The sequence below is a fragment of the Taudactylus pleione genome, unplaced genomic scaffold, assembly GCF_031769625.1.
Source record: "Taudactylus pleione unplaced genomic scaffold, aTauple2 ptg000044l, whole genome shotgun sequence".
Taxonomy (NCBI): Eukaryota; Metazoa; Chordata; class Amphibia; order Anura; family Myobatrachidae; genus Taudactylus; species Taudactylus pleione.
This window is the reverse complement of record NW_028284446.1, coordinates 6,176,881-6,196,016: the sequence shown is the minus strand read 5'-3', so window position 1 is coordinate 6,196,016 and position 19,136 is coordinate 6,176,881. Positions and strand designations below refer to the sequence as shown.

The window sequence follows — 19,136 nt, the reverse complement described above, 5'->3', positions numbered from 1 at the left end:
CAGTGGAGAAGGAGGCGTTGGCCATAAAGTGGGCGTTAGAGGCTCTCAGGTACTACTTGGTCGGAAGAAAGTTCAAATTGATCACTGACCATGCCCCTCTGAAGTGGATGTCTGAAAATAAGGACAGTAATGCGAGAATTACAAGATGGTTCTTGGCGTTACAAACTTTTACATTTTCAGTGGAACACAGGCCAGGAAGCCAGCTGGCCAATGCTGATGCGTTGTCACGCATTCATTGTTTGGGGGCTTCAGTTGTTCCGCCCCACAGGTCGAAACAAAGGGGGGGGATATGTGATAGGATTACTGGTAAAGTGGTCTGTGGCAGGTACATTTGTCCCAGATTCCTGTCTTTTGTGTTTTAAACCCCCAGGAGAAAGTCTGCAGTGTAGCAGGCTTGAGTTTCGGTTTTTTGAAAAGCCGGTTTGGGACCTGGGGGTTGTGGGTGAGAGGAGAGGGAGGGCTCCACCCACGGCCACTCCAGGTTTTGGTTCTCGCAGCCTGGTAACAGGATTGTTAGTTTTCCACCTGAGAGTGGCCAATATAAGCCTAGTTTGTTTAGGGCTGATTGTCTCACCTGGGAGAGCAGGCAGGGAGTTTGCTCAGAGACACTTGGAAACCTAACCGTGAGTGTTGTGCTGTGCTTTTGTTGCTGGCGAGGGCATTAGGCCCTGCCAGGTTCTGGTAGTGAGGGAACTACCTGTGAAGTTAGTGCCCCGACAGGGCTAGGATTTATATTTATGTTTTCTTTATGTTTCTGACATTGTACAATAAAGACTGGCGCCGACCAGCTTGTACTTGCATCCAGACTGGTGTGCTGCTGCCCTGCTGCTGTGTGTGTGTGTAAGGAAGGAGTCCTCTACCCAGGAGAGGAACCCCCTAACCTAACTGTGTCACAGAACTTTAGTTATATTGTCACAAATTCGGTGAAAAGGCAAGGGATATAGATTTTCTGCTATGGCTACCCTATCAGGTATGGGAACATGAGAAGGGTAACAAGATTTGATCATCACAACCCTTTGGATTTTAGACTTGGTTTAAAATATAACTTGTAATCCATTAAGCACTTGTATATCTTTATGTTCAATTGTGGACCAAATATGCTTTGAATGCATGAACAAGTCCCTACTACATAGGGAGTCAGCACCAATCATTAGACCACGTGAGTGCATGCAGTAGTGTTCCTCCCAGCTATGTACCCTTTGGGGGAGGGATGCTGTGCGTGCGACAAGGCCGCATGCCTCCAAAAAGAGGGCGTGGCCTCTCAACTCGAAACCCCCGTGCTTAACACTAGCGGGAGGGGGGGGGGGTAGTGGGGGTGGGTGCCGGAGGTGTGGAATGCCATGTGTGCAGTGCCTGCTCCTCACAGTGCCAGGGGCCGAGTGCTGCACTTAATGCTACAGTGCAGCACCCGACTCCTGTCACTGAGGGGGAGGCTGCACCTTGATGTCACCCCTCAGCGGGTGACACCCGGGTGCGGCCCGCACAAAGCTTGTAAAGCCACTGACTGCATGTCTCACCAAATGGACCTACCCAGCCACACACACAAGTCCACAGAGATGAAGCAATCAGTGAACCACTGAAGTCCTGGACTGGCGTGCACATGTCTGGCCAGATTGTAACAAAAAACGTATTGTACTTTGTTTTTATCATTAAGTACTAAAAGGTACCAGACCCAGCCGGCCACAAATTAAATAGTCTAAAACAGTACAGAGACATAAAAAGACAAGGTCAAGTCAAGATAGATTCAGCAACAGACTGGTTGAGCAACAGCAAATCAGAATCCAACAGCAAGGTCATGGTCAAGTCAAGATCAGCAATATTTGTCAGAACAGAATTATAAAATAAATGTTTAAATCCAATAAATACTAAAGTCATGGTTGGCCAATAAAGGCAGATTCAAATACAACTATATTAATCAATACACCCAGGACTCTAAAGCCCCATACACACTGGACTATATATTTGAACGATATGAACGATAACGATATCTTTGAACAATTTATTGTTCAAATCGACCAGTGTGTATGCACTTACTGACGATGTGCGCTCCCGTGGGTCGTTAACGATACCCCCAGTTGTCTGTACATGCAGCTCAATCTGGGGATTTCGTTAGCGACGCCATGTTGCCGAATGCTGCATGGCCCCGACCCCCCCCTCCCCTGCCGTCTGCGTGAATGCACTTGCCGATGACAGCACCCCCGCCGTGCCCGCCGCATCCGACATCGCTGGGTACGCATTTCGTCCAGTGTGTACCAGGCTTAATCGTGCTCTTGCAGTACTGATTCCCGACCAAGGCCCTATCTGCATGAAGTGTGTATGTTTCCTCCATATTTGTGTGGGTCTCCTCCGGATACTGCAGTTTCCTCCCACATTACAAAAACATACTACTCACATACGGGGCTAATTCTAAGTAACAATGCAAAAAAAGCAAGTAACTAGGTATCTTGGTAAAACCATGTTGCACTGCAGGTGGGGCAGATTTAGAAGGTGCAGAGACATTTAGATTTGAGAGGGGCATGTCCGAATACAAATCTAAACTGCAATTTAAAAATAAAACTGTCCAGCATTGGAGGTTACCTGCAAAAGCAGCCAGTATTTATCCTGCATTCAACAAAATACATGTATCTGCACCCCTTGCTTTGCATAAATTATAGTAGGACTATGCCAAGAAAGAATATAGGCAAGTACAGCTAATCACTTACTGACAAGTGTGCCTTCACTGGTATGTACAAGTATTGGCAGTATGTGCCACCAACACACCTAGCCATTACTCATGATCAGCTGTGCAGGCCAACCAGCCACCAAGCCTGGATCATTTTTCTGATTGTCTCTAAAATAGTTATGCAGGTTATGCCAAACATATCAGTTAAACCAGTGGTTTCCAAACTGGGTGCAGTGGCACTCTGGGGTGCCCCAGGACACTTGCAGGGGTGTCTCGGGTTGGTGGTCCAGTACCATATTAAAATGATTTTTAGTCAGTGCGACAGGCAAAACCAGTGCTAATGACTGTCAATCAAAAAATATGTGGACAAAAAGAAGCGCAGCCCTGTCACCCACCGCATAACTGACCCTAAGCACAATTTACTTAATCTAATTATTGCTGAATTTCTCAATTAGAAACTTTTGGCCCAGGGGTGCCGTGGAAAAAATGCTGATACTCCAGGGTGCCGTGATTTGAAAAAGATTGAGGACCACTGAGTTAAACCGTTCCATAGTTATTAGATAACTATTGATTGTACACAGAAACACTAAGGCCCGTATTCAATTAGAGGCGAAAAACAGCGATCGGCGAAAAGTTTTCTCGATGTGCGGTTTTCCCGTTTCCGAAGTATCGCCCTATTCAATTTCAGGATGACTTCGCCTTGGTGACAACTCTATAGGCAAAAAAGTTTGTCCACCCAAAGGCAGGAGAAAAGAAGTGCAAAATCCATATTTTGGGGTACAAATATGGGAACTTGGCTCAGAACCCTTTGGACCCCCCCCCTACCTAATGACCAATTAGGCAAAACAATTAAAAAAATTATCTTAATTCACCCCAACAATGACATGTCATTTTGGGGGGATAAAATGTAAAAATAGTGTTGGAAAATGGGTCTAAAGTACTGGGGGGGGTTGCTGTATGGATGGGACAGGTGTTTTGATTGCAGGTGGCTGCAGCAGATGTATTTTAAAAAATTTTTAATCTGCACTTTATAGTCACAAAAATATACTAGTGCCCATTTTAATGTACCCCCAAATTAACTACAGCAATTATTTTTCCCAAATGAAATTGCTTTCCATCATTTTTCCACACTTATGCAAATATGCATATAACAACCCTTTGACTCAATTTAAGTACCCCAATTACTTTTATTAGGGTTAATACACTTCTATATTCATTCCCCGTGTCAGTTATGCTTTTTAGGGGGTACAAACTGATTTCCCCCCAAAAGCTGTCCTTTTCACTAGTTTCGCTGCATTCGCACATACTGCATGCAGTTTCACCCGTTTCGCAATTGAATGGGGCAAAAGTGGGGACGCGCATTGTGAAAGCACACAAAAGCTTTGCTTGAAAACAGGTGAATGAGGTGAAAATATTGCACTTTTCGCCGATCTTGGTTTTTCGCGGCTAATTGTATCCAGCCCTAATTCAGAATTTTCGCTAACACAAAAACATACTGTTACTATTCTACATGTATGTTATTGATTGCTAACTATGGGCCTGATTCAGAGCCGGACGCAATTAGCGCTCGCTCGTCCAGAAAATAGGGGTGGCTATTCAAATGAACCGTTCGCTGTTTGCGGTCTGCTCACGCCTCTATGTCTGAACGAGCGAACAAAACTTGCGGTCGTTTTTAGGAAAAATACGCCCCCTGGCCGCTCGCATCCTACGTCATGTCCGCTATTTATTAGATTAATCGAGTACATCGACCGGGGTATGAACTGCTCACTATTCTTGTGGTTGGTTTTTGCGACCACAATTTTGCGAGCAGTTCTGGCTATAAAATAACCCAGTGACGTTGTCAATGACGCTGCTGTATTAATTATGCACACCCATAAAACGCCCGTTTTGACCTTTAAGCACGCCTGCGTTCGGATCTCCACTCCCCGTTTTCAAGCACCTTCCCCTGTTACCACCCACATACGCCTCATTCTGTCACTCAAAATAGCAGGCATTCGCTATTTTGCGAGCACACGATTTTCGGCCGCACTGACTGGTTCGCGCATGCGTATTACGATCCGTACGCATGCGCAGTTGGGCAAACATCGCTCGGAGCGAACGAGCAGCCACTTGCGTCCGGCTCTGAATCAGGCCCTATGTTGCATGAGACAAAGGTAACAAAACAGTAGTTGTCACAACAGGGGGTGTCCTGCCTGGGAAAACTGATATTCTGTATTGATAAATTCTGTTCATAATTAGACTATGGAGCTGATTCTGAGTCGCATGCAAAGTGACTGTAGTGTGGGCAGCCGCGCAAACCAATCCGGCCATGCTCTATCTGAATAGTTTAGAAATACGCGCAAAATACATAAATTCACATCTGTGCTATGTGCAAAAATTCTGCGCTTGTGCCCATGCACAAAGATCCGTCCAACTCAAAATCAGGCCCTACAAGTGGAACGGCTCTACCTACTGTTCTCCCATGTATCATGGTTTTTCTTAAAATTCAATCCTTTCTCACTACAATTCATTGAACGTAACAAAGCAGTGGGGGCCAATAAAAACACCAATCACATGATCAAATCACATGATTGAGCCTCAGCCACTTATAGGCAGGATCAGGGAGCATCAGTGGATCTCCTGGGAATCGTTTAGGGAGAGTAGGCAAGAATGGAAAAAATATGCAGTATTTTAAATGAAGAATTACTACTACAACATATCTTACCTGATAGACAATAAAGTTTCAGTCAGCGCTTCAGGACCAACAAGTCACCTATTGGGGGAGCTAGGGGGCATCCACCATACTAAAGTTCGATCACTGGTCAACGAAGAGTTGAAAAATCTGCAAATGATTAAGAGATGAGGCAGTATTATTGTCCACCAACTGTCATTCACCTAACTGCTCCATTTTAATTGGTTGTCTAACTATAGCACATTTTTGTGTTAATGGGTAAACTACTGTAGTAGAGATCACAAAGGCAGTACTAAAATGTAGGTGTTGTGCAGAGTCAATTAAACATATCCACACATGAGTACATGCAAGAATTGTTTTGAAGAGGAGCCATTTATTTTTTCTGACTTATTAGTTATATTTTCATATAAAGGAGGGACTGGAAGTAGAGGAAGAGAGCTCTTCTCGGTTTTAGGCCTGTATTATTTCTCTAGTAGAAGCCATAATTTGTGGTTTACTACAGATGTCATTTTCCTGGATCACTGCAATGAACTTTCTCTTACACAAACACTGAATTCTGAAGTGCTTTGATATCAGCCAGCTTGCAGAGAGACTAATATAGCACAGCTTTGATCTGTAGTAGCTGCTTTCCAGCTCTGTTTGCAAAATCAGTCTGCTTGTGTTCTGTCTGGACCAAGAAATTTAGCATAGCGGACTTTATGTAACTCAGTACATGGCATAATGTGAACTGGTACTGTAGGTACTTCAGTGTGTGGCATACTTGTATTTTTATTTGTAGCGACCTCCACAAGTTAACTGCCATGGGCCTTCGCAACCCCTAATCAAGCCCTGTAGATATCAAAGGGAATCTGCCCCTAAGCGCAAGGCAAATGACCAGGGCTCGTTTTTGACATTGCTGGGCCCAAGTCACTAAAAATATTGGGCACTTTGGTTTTCCTCTGCAGCACACCTGGCTATCACAGCTATCACACATTATCTAGCAAATACAATATACATTTCTTTGGTTTGGACCTCTATATGTACTATGCAAAAGAAATTCAACCCTCAAATACACAGGATAGTAATACCTAAACTCAAGCCAACAAAGATGTAATTAGTTCCTAGTCAATTGTTGCGTTGTAATCTGATAAACATTAGCTTAGTACAAATGGCTTCATTGACTACTCTTTACCAGGAATAAGTAGAATATAATGAACATATTTTAAATGATACCTTATTACTAAATTGTGCTAGTAAAACATTAAAAACTATCTGTTCATTATAAATTATATGCCCCCCCCCTCCATTTTCTAATTGTGCTCTAACCTACCTTACTCGCCCTCTTCTTTATCTTCACCCTCCTATGGGTTCCTCTACTATGATGTCATTACATTAGATCTCTGATCCAGATGCCTCTTTATGCCCTGCCTCTCATTACACAGTGCTAGGCCTGGAGCCCAAGGTCATCCGACTGCACTAGGTATAACAGCTGCAGAGCACGCAGCGGGAGTGCTGGTATCTCACAAAATTACTGGAGCCGTGCGGAGCCTGCATGGCCAAAACTGGGGACCCCTGAGCATCTACGTCCTCATATTTTCATATATTCCTCTAATGAATTAAAATTTCTGTATTCTCCGACTCAAAGAAAATAACAAAAGCTTTAATTAGAACATTTTGGACCCTTCAAAATTTGAGGCCCAAGGAAGTTGCCTTGGGTGACTAGGCCTAAAAGCCTGTACTGCAAATGACAATATCAGAATTTATGTACTGTATCTAGTTAGAAAGGTATTATTTGCAAAGAGATTTGACATGGTCCTATATCTTATGTACTTATAACCTAGAGTGGGTGCTATTATTATGTAGCGTTAGGGGCTATTATTATGTAGCGTATAGAGGAGCCTTGATGCGGCCAGGCACTTAACGATATATTTGGAAATATATGCAACAAAGACCGCTGAATTTCTATTATCATGTAGTATTGAAGTCTTTCTGCTGTTTTTTTTTTGCTGGAGGGAATTTTTTCTTTAGTTCAGAGTAAACCCCACCCTTAACAAGCACCATTAATTTGATATGAGCAAACACTATATTGTATTGCTGATATATAAAGGGGCATGAGGGTGCTCTGATGGTATATAATGGGGGCAAGAGGGGGGGTCTGATGACATATAAAGGGGAATGGGGGGAGCTCTGATGGCATATAAAGAAGCATGGGGAAGCTGTGATGGTATATAAGAAGCTTTTTTAAAATAGTAAGCAAGTGGCCTGAACTCTGCCAAAATAGTTGTAAATCTACTGCAGATTTGGCCATTCTCCCTGTCCAGGAATGCAAAAAATAAAATGGTGGTAACCCTAATTACGCTCTTTCATTCTGCTCACATCCCCATTATGCTGCCATTTTAATGTGAGGAACGTAAAAAGTCACCACTTAGGTCATAGTGCAGCTTTAAAAGTGAACTATAATAAAAAAATATATATATTTACTTTAGAAAATAAATATTAAAATAAATAATATGACTGTTTATTATCACTCTATACCTTTGTATCAAATCAATGCAGAAGAGCAGCAACCTGGAGCCAGGTCACTTTGCTGCTGAATGATTGTCCCATGCAGCCACAGCTGAATCATTCTTCTACTGTTAGAACACTCAAGCAACAGTTCTTTCATTTTCTGATATTAACAGTCAACCTGGGAAGTCTGCAAAGAAAGCCCTAGTAGGAAATGGAGTGTATGTGAGCATAAACTGACCCATATGGGTGCAAAACATTTTACTTATACTTCCACATTAAAAATACTCTGAACATTAAACACAAAACTATTCAAAGTTACTTTTGAATCATTCGTAAACATACAAAGAAAAGTTCTTATGGCATGGCAAAAAGAAAGAAAAGAAACACATACACAAAGTAAAGATGTTAGCTCATTGTAACCCTACTTTTCCAACATCGTTCATGAACATACAGGGATAAGTCATTCTGCTCACAATGTGCCCGATTCAGCGGGCGGATCTGTGCATGGACACCAACGGCGAGCTTTTGTATTAACCGCATGTGCAGTTGTGAATTTACGAATGTTTGCATATGTCCGTCCTATTCTGACTCAGACAAAACTTGCCCGGTTCTATCCATTAAATTTGGCATATCAAGCTGGGAAATTAGGCGGCAACAATGCGAGAGCATGATCTTCTCTTGTGGGAGTGTTGAGAGTGAGTATGTAATGCTCTGTGCGTTTCTGAGTCTGAGAAGCCTGTTTCTGATGGATCTTTTACACCTAGCATTGGGGCTGGTGTAAGCGTCGATGCTAATGACAGTGCAGTGGTCGGCGTAAAATCAGCGGTTTTCTGTTTGCAGATACATGGGTCCCCGCATTAGCCCTATGGATGCTTGCATTAGCATAAGATAGTAAATCCGCGGCTGAACGCAACTACAGTCTTAATAAGTGTATGCGTGTTTACATTTATTATACATAGGTTGCAGCTAAATTATATGTAATCTGTAACACCAATGAAGCAGCATCAATAGTGGGCAAATTATCATGAAACATAATGGCAGACTGTTGCATGTATTAAACAAAGAATACATTTGAACAATTTGTTTAAGGATTCCATTGTAAAAATCAGATACAAATTGCATGTAGTAGAACTGTTGGAAAACGATAAATTAGGAACAAACTTTAAAGCATTTGATATTGCATGTGCCATTGATATGTAGCTTCCTTTCACCCTATACGGCTGATTGTTGATAGGAAAACAAAACAAAACGTCAAAGTAACTTTGCACTGGGCCAAATAATGTTGCAGTACAAGGGGTGCAAATACATTTATGTTAATTTTGTTTGCGTGAAGCATAGATAAATACTGCCTGTTTTTGCATGTAGCCCATGAATACTGGGCTTTTGCTCCTTTTCTTTTCTTTCTCAATTTGCTCTGCTCAGCCCCTATACCTCACAGACAATGGACAGACTGCTAACTAGCCACAGGTTATCTAGATTTATTATTTAGTATCTATTTGCATATATTTCAATTATTGGCCATTCAAACTGAAGGGCTATTTATCAATTTGCAACAATAAGGCTGATCACCTTTCTCCTGAACAGATCAATAAAATATCACAGAGGCATCTGAGCAATACTGACCCTTGATGTACAGGGCGAGAATAGGTCTTTTCACAGATTGGTCTTTTTTTTTTATAACTTAAAGAGATTCAAAGCATTTTGTATGGGGTCATTGATACGGTATCTACATGAGTTGCTGCTCACATGAGCAGTAATATAGATGTCAGGTCAGATCAAAACATTAGATGCTTACACAGTTTGGTTTGCTGACCCCTAACCCCCTTTTTCCGTAGATATGTGCACATACAGAAATTAGTGATCACAGTGTGTGTAGTGTTTCTATAGTGTTTTTCTCACATTTTATATTTGTCACTCGTACGGCTTTCCAGATTGGTCATAGTTTCTCAAATGAAACATTTCACACTCATTACAAATAAACGTCTGATAATTTTATGTTTTTTTGAGAGGGGATGAGGCAATTCAGGGCTGGGGTCGGGGGTGGGGGCAACCTGTTCCATGTTTCCCCACACATTTGTAACAATAAATCATTTGTGATTGGTTGTTTACCACTGACTTCGACTAGTGGTTTTTTTTTTGTGTGAGAAAGGTAGTTGTTTCTGCTGTATTAGATACGTTTTTGCAGTTCATTAATGTCTAATAGTGAATGCTTTTGTTGTACATAAAAGAAATATGGTTAAAACAGGGACATAAGGGTATGTGATGTACAGTATGTCTAGCATAAACCAGACACATATAATACTGTTGCCATCTGGAATGCATCTCAAGCTCTGTCTATAGGCAGAAATATACTATTTTTGAGTTACGATAATTTTGCAGACAATTCTACGTCTGTCCCATTATGTGGTTCTGCAGTCAAGATGAACAGCTGAATCCTGCAGAGCTATTTTCAATTAGCTGATGGACATACATACATACATAACTATCATGGGGCCTGCTGCAGAGTTGGAAGCCAATCGATCTGTTTAAAAAATACAAACGTGCTCTTGTTACTTGTACACTTGGTTTGCTACTCATCATTACTGCATGTAACCTATACTGGGTGCAAAATGTAGCCCTGAAAACAGTTGTAGTTACACTTAAGTCCATCCCTGCATAGCCCACCGTTACATTGAGGCACCCTCACTGGAATTTGCCTACATGAGGATGCCCGTTATGTTCCACCTCTTTCGCCATAAGTGTAAAAGTGTATCGTCTCATATTAGGTATGCTCTATTCCGAAGCATGTGCTGTGCAAAAACACGCAAGATATACTCTGCAGGCGTACATTCTTGGCATTAGCCCCATGATCTACATCCAACTACATTTTTATATTTGAAAAATCCAGGCAGAATCTGCCTAAACCATAAGATGTTTTTGGCCAGGTGTCCCTGACTTTTATTATTTTTTTTTCCATTTTCGTCTGTTTATATTCACACAGTTACAAAAATAGATCCTCAAAATAAGTATCTGCATTTAATAAAGTTATTGGAATTTTGAAAGAGTCCATTATTGCAAAACTTCAATTCTTCAGCACCACCTGATGCATCCATGCACAGTTGTGCATAGCACATTTCATTAGGATGTTCGCCATTTAAAGGCAGACATTTTTCTAACAATCATTAATTCAACCTCCATCATTAATCCTCTTTCATCATCATTTTACATTAGCCCCTTCATCCTAGGCCACTATTGTGAGACTAGAGATCGGTGAATTGGTGACATCAATGGACTCACCAACTGCATGCTCAATTGCTGCCCATGAATACAGCTGCTCTTAACAGGATATTCAGTACTTTCTGACCAGAGAGAAGAAGTGTACCTATAACGAAAGGAAAGAAAGTTCACAGACGGCACAGGAACAAAGATACGCTAAATGTCAGATGACCCATGGAAGAAGAAGAGTGTCTCTAGCAGTCCTAACACGCAAGTCCCAGCTCCTCCTACAGCTCCAACTCTCAGCTTCAGGCCCAATTTAAACACTGCCAGCCCCAGGAAACCTCAGGCTCTCCCCAGTCCCCACACACAGGGTCTGTCTAACACCCTAACTCTTGCTCTCTAGCCTCTTAAGCTTAACCCACCTGCAGGCCTATCCAGAAACCAGAACTCAAGCCTACCCATTCCTCAGACTAGTCGCCCAAGTCACATATCCCTAGCCTACTAAGCCCCAGCCCCACAAATTCAATTGAGTAAAGCGGTATTTATATAGATTGGTTGCGCAGCAGAGTAACATATTAGCTTTAGTTTAGGTCATTGTGCTGACTAGGCAGGATGACGCATATTATGTATAGATTGTAAACAGGGCCCTCTAACATATATGTATATTATTACCCAGTCTTGGCTTTATTACGGTTTTGTTCCCAATTGCAAAGCTTAACTTTGGTTACTGACAGTCCTTGGAAAGTATTACTTGACACTGTTTACTTCCCTGTAATCCAGGGAGATTATAGTAAAACACCCAATGGAGCCATAGACAGATACTGTCTGTCAATTGTGAATGCCACAGGCAATAACGGGTATCTGAGGTGTTTGCTCCATGGATTTATGCAGCTGTGGCTGCTCTTAACTATTTCCTTTACACTTCACTTTTCTTACTATAGCGGTGCCTTGGGGTGACTTAGCTGGGCTAGTTTGGGGGTGTCCTGCGCTCTGGATTTTAACCCTAGCATGTTAGGGACCTACCCTACAAAGGTTATCTGGATGTGGTGGGTAGGCCCATAACCTTGACCAATATTATGCCAAAAACCTCTATTTACGGCAAAAAATTAATTTATATATAATCAGTTAATTTGGAGTTGTGCACGTGTATTTCTTTTTGTGTATATATCAATTATCTCCATCCACACGTAGCACCTCCAATTAGCACATAGCCCATTTTCTATATAAATCCAATCAGTGCATTGCTTTGCACACCTGAAAGCTTGAGACACTTTCCACTCGGACTAGCACCCCTACTACATTGGTTTAGAGCATGGAGTCTGGCATTGTAATATGCACACCAGTCAGAGGCACAATATCGGTAAGTCCTGCAAATATTTAGACTGTGTAGTGCAGCGTTGGTTCATTTTTGGGGGGTGGGTCCCCCTGGACTGCTTGGTTGATCTTCCTTAGGGCACCACAGTATAACACATTTTTACTTCAACACATTTTAAAGCTTCACTGTCTGTTTTTTATATATGTATTTCACTTTTTTATTTTTATTCTTTATATGCAGCTGCGGCTGCTCTTAACTATTTCCTTTACACTGCACTTTTCTTATTATAGCGGTGCCTTGGGGTGGCTTAGCTGGGCTAGTTTGGGGGTTTCCTGCGCTCTGGATTTGAAACTTAGGCCCTCATTCAGAGCCACTCGCAAACAGCAGTACGCTCGTTACGTTCCGATGTTGACTAACCGCGCCTGCGTCGGTGTAACACTGCGCATGTGCGTACGGCAGATTGCGAGTTTTTTTGGTCTCGTTCGTCAAATAGCGTACAGGAAGTGACATGTCAAATGTGATTGACAGAACAGGGCATTTTTGGGTGTTGACGGGGGTGGAAATGGAAAACGCAGGCGTGGCGAGGCGTTTTTGGGGCGTACATACATTAGCAGATGCGAGCGTAAAATGTGTACGGACCGACTCATACGTCACTGGATGATCCTCTTTCCCTTCAAAATGCTCGCACAGCTTAGGGTCTGGATTACTCGACCACATTGGCGATGGCCTTCTCCTCCATCCCGGCACTCCTCGATGTTGCTTCGATTAATCGCGGGTGGTCTGAATAGCAATTAGTGGTGGATTGAAAACCGGCTTGGTATGTGTTTTGAAAGTAGTTTTTTGTGTTAGCACAAAAGCGTACGCAGGTGGAAATCATAGCTGCTAATGTGATGATTACACAATCAATTTACGTACATTTGTGGTAGTTTCTTTTGGGCTCAATTTGTTGGTTAGGGCCTATTGTAACAATAATGCCATCATGTTTTTTTGGTTTTTACCTTTTTCTTTTGGCCTGTTGAATTTGCATCGTTATGTTAAATTTGAAACGTTCCTTAAAGAGCCCTTTTTTTGGGGGGGCCATGTAAAATGTGGTTTTTGCCAGTTTGTGCCTTTTGGCCCAGGATTAAATGTAATCCATTTTGACAATAATGTGAGAATACAATGTCAGTTTTTTTTTTTTTTTTTTATTGCTTAAACAAAAAACAAAAAACAATTAAGCTAAATGATACATTGAGGGAGGTAGGCAGAAAAAACAAGCAGGTAATCGGAATCTGACAGGCCCACTTCCGGTTTGTACTTGTGCGTGCGTTCCCTTCAAGCCATTTCGGGGATGTACGCTCGCTATTTGGCACGCTCGTTAGTTAGAGGAGGGGTCGGCTGAGTTTGGGGCGGATTTTTAGCTGCGTACGAAAATACGAGCGAGTGCTTGAATTTAAATATTTTTTTATGTATGCCGAACGTACGTACGCCCAATTGCGAGTGGGTCTGAATCAGGGCCTTAGTATGTTAGGGACCTACCCTACAGAGGTTACCCGGATGTGGTGGGTAGGCCCACAACCTTTGCCAAGATTATGCCAAAAACCTCTATTTACTGCAAAAATTTATTTATTTATATATTAGCCTTGATTCAGACCCGCTTGTTGCCGTAGGCAGCTTGCAGGGTCTGTGGGTGTTTTTTTTTTTTGACTCCAAGCCGCTCGCAAAGCTGTGGGTGACCACCCACAGCTTGTGCAAGCGGGCTGGAGACTGTCGTGATTATCGTGACCATCAGCTTTGCGACAAGACCATGTGGTAGGGTCTAGGCTGCCGCAAGGCCGAGAGGACTCCCTGCTCTAATGGAGCAGGAAGTCCAATACTGACATCAGTAGTGATGTCAGTAGTTCCTCCCACAAACGCCAGGCTGTGAGGTTCTGAATTTGTTGTGGATCCGGGGTGGTGATAGGAGCAGACACAGAAGCAGACTTAAATGAAAAAGTGGAGTTTTTAATAAGTGACTTAGAAGACATGGGAATGGCAAATGAAAAAGTCCAGGTATAGCACTAAAGTGCACTTGATAACTGTAGTGGGGGTTAATGAGATAATGTCCAGATAGTGACGGGCAGGAACAGTCCAGTATACAAGTATGGTGAGCTGAAACCAGAATGCAGGTATGATGAGCTGTAACTAAATGCAGGCTTGATAAGCTGTAACTGAATGCAGGTTTGGTGAGCTGTAACTGATGCAGGCAGAGGTAGTGAAGTCCAGCTGGGAGTGAAATGAAGCAAGGTGCAGGGAAACAGCAGGTTCAGGTACTCAGGCAGGTAAGAAGGTATATGGAGGGTGCAGGGTAAGTCCAGCAGGTTGGAGCAGGCAAGGTTCAGGCTAGGAGCGTATACAAGCAGGCAGATAAGGCACAGGTGCTCTCTCTCAGCCGCAGCTGAGAAACCTCTTTGCATTGGCAAAGGAAGGAAGGCTCTGGACCTTCCTAAATACTCAGTGCCGCGCTGTGACTGGTTGGAATGAGCACATGACCTACCAGGATTGGACAGCTGGAATCACATGGCCGCAGGCAAGATGGTGGCGCCCATGCCAACGGAACGGAAGCTCCGCCAGACCTCACCAGGCCTAGTGACAATATGCCCGCACAGAACCACGCGCAGCCAATGCCCCTCGCCAAACACCAGCACCGCTGCCAGAGACCCCCCGCCATAAAGACCTCACAGGTAATACCTGGTGACTACCATGCCGAGAAACCCTGGCCGTGACACAGGAGTTCCCTTAGCCACCCCCCCTACCCGCCTACAAAATGGGACGGGCTGTTACCCACTATTGACAGCCACCCCGTCTTGTAGTGAGCCCCGTAGCGACTGAAGTTCAGTCGCTCGGCGGGGCTCGCGCATGCGCACGCCGGACGTGGCGCATGCGCAGTGGCCAAACATCGAGCCGCTTGCGCATGCTGTGCGCTTGCGAGAGCCTCTGAATCAGGCCCCTAATCAGTTAATTTGGAGTTGTGCACTTGTATTTCTTTTTGTGTATACAGTCAGGTGCATAAATATTGGGACATTGACAGAATTTTCATATTTTGGCCTCTATTCACCACAATGGCTTTGAAATGAAACAAATAAGATGTGCTTTAACTGCAGACTTTCAGATTTAATTTGAGGGTAATTACATCCAAATCAGGTGAATGGTGTAGGAATTACAACGGTTTCTATATGTGCCTCCCCTGAATCCGATTGAGCATGCATTTCACTTGATGAAGACAAAACTGAAGGGAAAATGCCCCAAGAACAAGCAGGAACTGAAGACATATGTAGTAGAGGCCTGGCAGAGCATCACCCAGATGAAACCCAGCGTCTGGTGATGTCTATGCGTTCCAGACTTCAGGCTGTAATTGACTGCAAAGGATTTGCAACAAAGTATTAAAAAGTGAAAGTTAGATTTAGGATTGTTTAGTTTGTCCCACCTAGAATCAACTCCAGACCTTTTACCTGCTTAATTGATAATGAAATAACGAGGGAATAGCCCACACCTGTCCATGAAATAGCTTTTGAGTTGATAGTCCCATTACTTTTGGCCCCTTAAAAAGTGGGAGGCACATATAGAAACCGTTGTAATTCCTACACCGTTCACCTGATTTGGATGTAATTACCCTCAAATTAAATCTGAAAGTCTGCAGTTAAAGCACATCTTATTTGTTTCATTTCAAAGCCATTGTGGTGGTGAATAGAGGCCAAAATATGAAAATTCTGTCAATGTCCCAATATTTATGCACCTGACTGTATATCAATTGTCTCCACAGGTATCACCTACAAATATATATAAAACCCAATGGAGCCATAGACAGATACTGTCTGTCAATTGTGAATGCCACAGGCAATAACAGGTATCTGTGGAGTTTGCTCCACGGATGACATTACACCCAACCCGGTAAATCAGTTCTAAGGTTTCAGGGTCTCCCTTATTAGGTTAAGAGAAGGTAACATATGTAGTCAGTGTTCTTCTTAGTTGTAACTTCACCACAGGAGTGCGAAAGCACAGCATCTTAGCCCTCCAATTAATCGTGGGGCCCTCTGGTATAATGTACGAGGGTTGTTCAATAAGTAAGGTAACAAGACCTTTCACATGTGTAAGTTACTCTATTTCATTCTAATTTCCCACCAGGCCAGAGCAGGTAGACCACAGCTTCTCCTCACAGCCATTAGACTGCGCCTCATATCAGTCATACTGTCCCAACATCAGTTGTAAGATGGCGGGGCTGGCAGAAACATGGTCAAACATTGAGGTGCGTAGTGTGATCAGATTTCTGCATCTAAATGGCCCATCAGCAGCTGAAATTATTTGCCAACTTGTCAAGGTGTACGGTGATAAGGTACACGGAAACAGATTTGGGTTCAGTGCACTGCCTATGATAATAGCAAGACAGACGTTCAAGATAAGCAGAGATCCGGCCGGCCAAGCACATCCACCACAGATGCCAATTTTTGAATGTCTGAATCAGGAGGACAGACTCATCTGAGCTAGTGATATTGCTGACAAACTGAACATCTCAGTGGGTACTGTGCACAACATTGTACATGAGCAACTGGGGTACAAGAAAAAGTGTTCATGCTGGGTACCAAAGCAACTCACAGAAGTCCACAAAACCAATAGGATGAGAATGTCATGTGTGTACTTGACGCGGTACCATGATAAGGGAGTGCAGTTGCTGCAGCGTATTGTTACAGGTAATAAAACGTGGGGGCATCATGTGACACCTTCACAGAAATTCAAAACAACTCCATCAGCAAAGAAGGCCGTGGCGACTACAAGGGCGTGCTTCTTTCCTCACTAAGGGAGATACTGTAAATGCTGTCCGCTATTGTGACACATTGAGCCAGTTGCGGAGGGCAACCTGGGTTGCTGCAAACTCTATTATTTACTGGCAATTATTTTAATGAATGTGAGTGCTTTCTGGGCACTTCTTACCATGTGCTGCAATGTGATATCTAATGATCCTCTGTGATATGGTGTCCTGTATCCTTCTTTAGCTACTGCCTTCACTGTAATTAAATTACTTATGTAGGAAAACTATTTGACTATATCCTTAAAAAGATTTTATTTTTAATAAGTGATTCTAATATTTCTATGAACTCTTGAACATATAATGCCATAGACCTCTTTTGTGACTGCAAATAACTTCTACCTGCTACCCACCTGGCACTCAAAAATCTGTTTCTTATGCCTTATGTGTGCCAAATATGTCTACCTTACCAACTCTGTCTTGTGTAACATGTATTGTGTAATTTGTGCACCCAGCATGGCTGCCTCACCTTTTGTGTTTTATAGCATATTATAAGTAGGGGTGCCTCTCATATATTAATTAACAGCCCTTGACGCATCACACTTTGAGTAAAGCATCCTGAGACCATTCATGTGTGGCATTGCTTCTCAGCCAAGGGAGTGGGCTCACTCACAATTTTGCCTAAGAACACAGCCATGAATAAAGAATGGTACCAAAACATCCTCCAAGAGCAACTTCTCCCAATCATCTAAGAACAGTTTGGTGACAAACAATGCCTTTTCCAGCACGATGGAGCACCTTGCCATAAGCTAAAAGTGATAACTAAGTGGCTCGGGGAACAAATCTTCAAAATTTTGGGTCCATGGCCAGGAAACTCCCCAGACCTTAATCCCATTGAGAACTTTTTGTCAATCCTCAAGAGGTGGGTGGACAAACAATAACCCATAAATTCTGACAAACTCCAAGCATTAATTGGGCACTCATCAGTCAGTATGTGGCCCAGAGTTTGATTGACAGCATGCCAGGGCGAATTGCAGAGGTCTTGAAAAAGAAGGGTCAACACTGCAAATATTGACTCTTTGCATAAACTTAATGTAATTGTCAATAAAAGCCTTTGACACTTATGAAAAGCTTGTAATGTTACTTCAGTATACCATAGTAACATCTGACAAAAAGGCCTAACAACACTGAAGCAGCAAACTTTGTGAAAACCAATACTTGTGTCTCAAAACTTTGGCCATGGCTGTACTCTGTATGCCAGATGACATATACATATGACTGATAAACTATGTATATAATTAGTTTTTCTGTATGTCCACAACTATTTATATATCTCTGAACTACTTATCCTGCATCTGCAACCACATAGTGCTCCCAAGATGATGAATGATGCGTGAAGATGATAATGACGGTCTCTCCCTACACCCACTGCGAATGGAGAAGTTGGTGGAGGCGTCTCCCTGCTGTGATTATAACCATACTGTGTATTCTGTATACTCCTCACCCTTCACTGTATTATGTACTGTTATCTTCAAATGTAAAGCGCCTTGATTCCTATCAGGAAAAGTGCTATACATATATATATATATATATATATATATATATATATATCTCATTTACAGTATTTTAAGCATTTTATCTCATATATTTTATTATTGTTGAAAAAGTGAAGGAGTCTGATCATGTAAACCAATCCAGTGGTCACAAAAACTCATCACTGTTTATTTCACTTTATTTTAAATGTACGTTTTGCTCCTATGATATTGTAAATGTAAAAGTAAACTACACTGAATAAAGCCGATATGTGACCATTATAAACACCTGCAGAGACTCGTTACTGGGACACTTGTGCATCTCTCATAGGGTGGCGGCTCATCCATACCTGCACACTGGGCGGGCCCCATACTCATGGTCATAGCTATGTATACACGCAGTGTACCTGCTGCTGCTCTCACGCCGGATGCTTTGAGGGAATTTGCTCAGATTTTGGGATTGGCAGGAAATACCCATCCTGAGGAATTCGGAGCACTTTGCCCATATA

General features: G+C 42.7%; 1 long non-coding RNA gene across 1 annotated transcript in view; it reads right to left on the bottom strand.

Moving 5' to 3' along the window:
* Positions 1-19,056, bottom strand: part of LOC148537767 (uncharacterized) — a 35,950-nt gene extending 16,894 nt beyond the window's left edge. Inside the window, exons 1-4 of the long non-coding RNA XR_015873368.1 lie at positions 18,978-19,056; positions 11,097-11,181; positions 7,848-8,021; positions 5,367-5,483 (exon numbers count right to left, since the gene is read on the bottom strand). This is a non-coding gene — a long non-coding RNA (uncharacterized LOC148537767). The remainder of the gene's footprint in view (positions 1-5,366; positions 5,484-7,847; positions 8,022-11,096; positions 11,182-18,977) is intronic.
* Between the last annotated feature and the right edge of the window lie 80 nt (positions 19,057-19,136).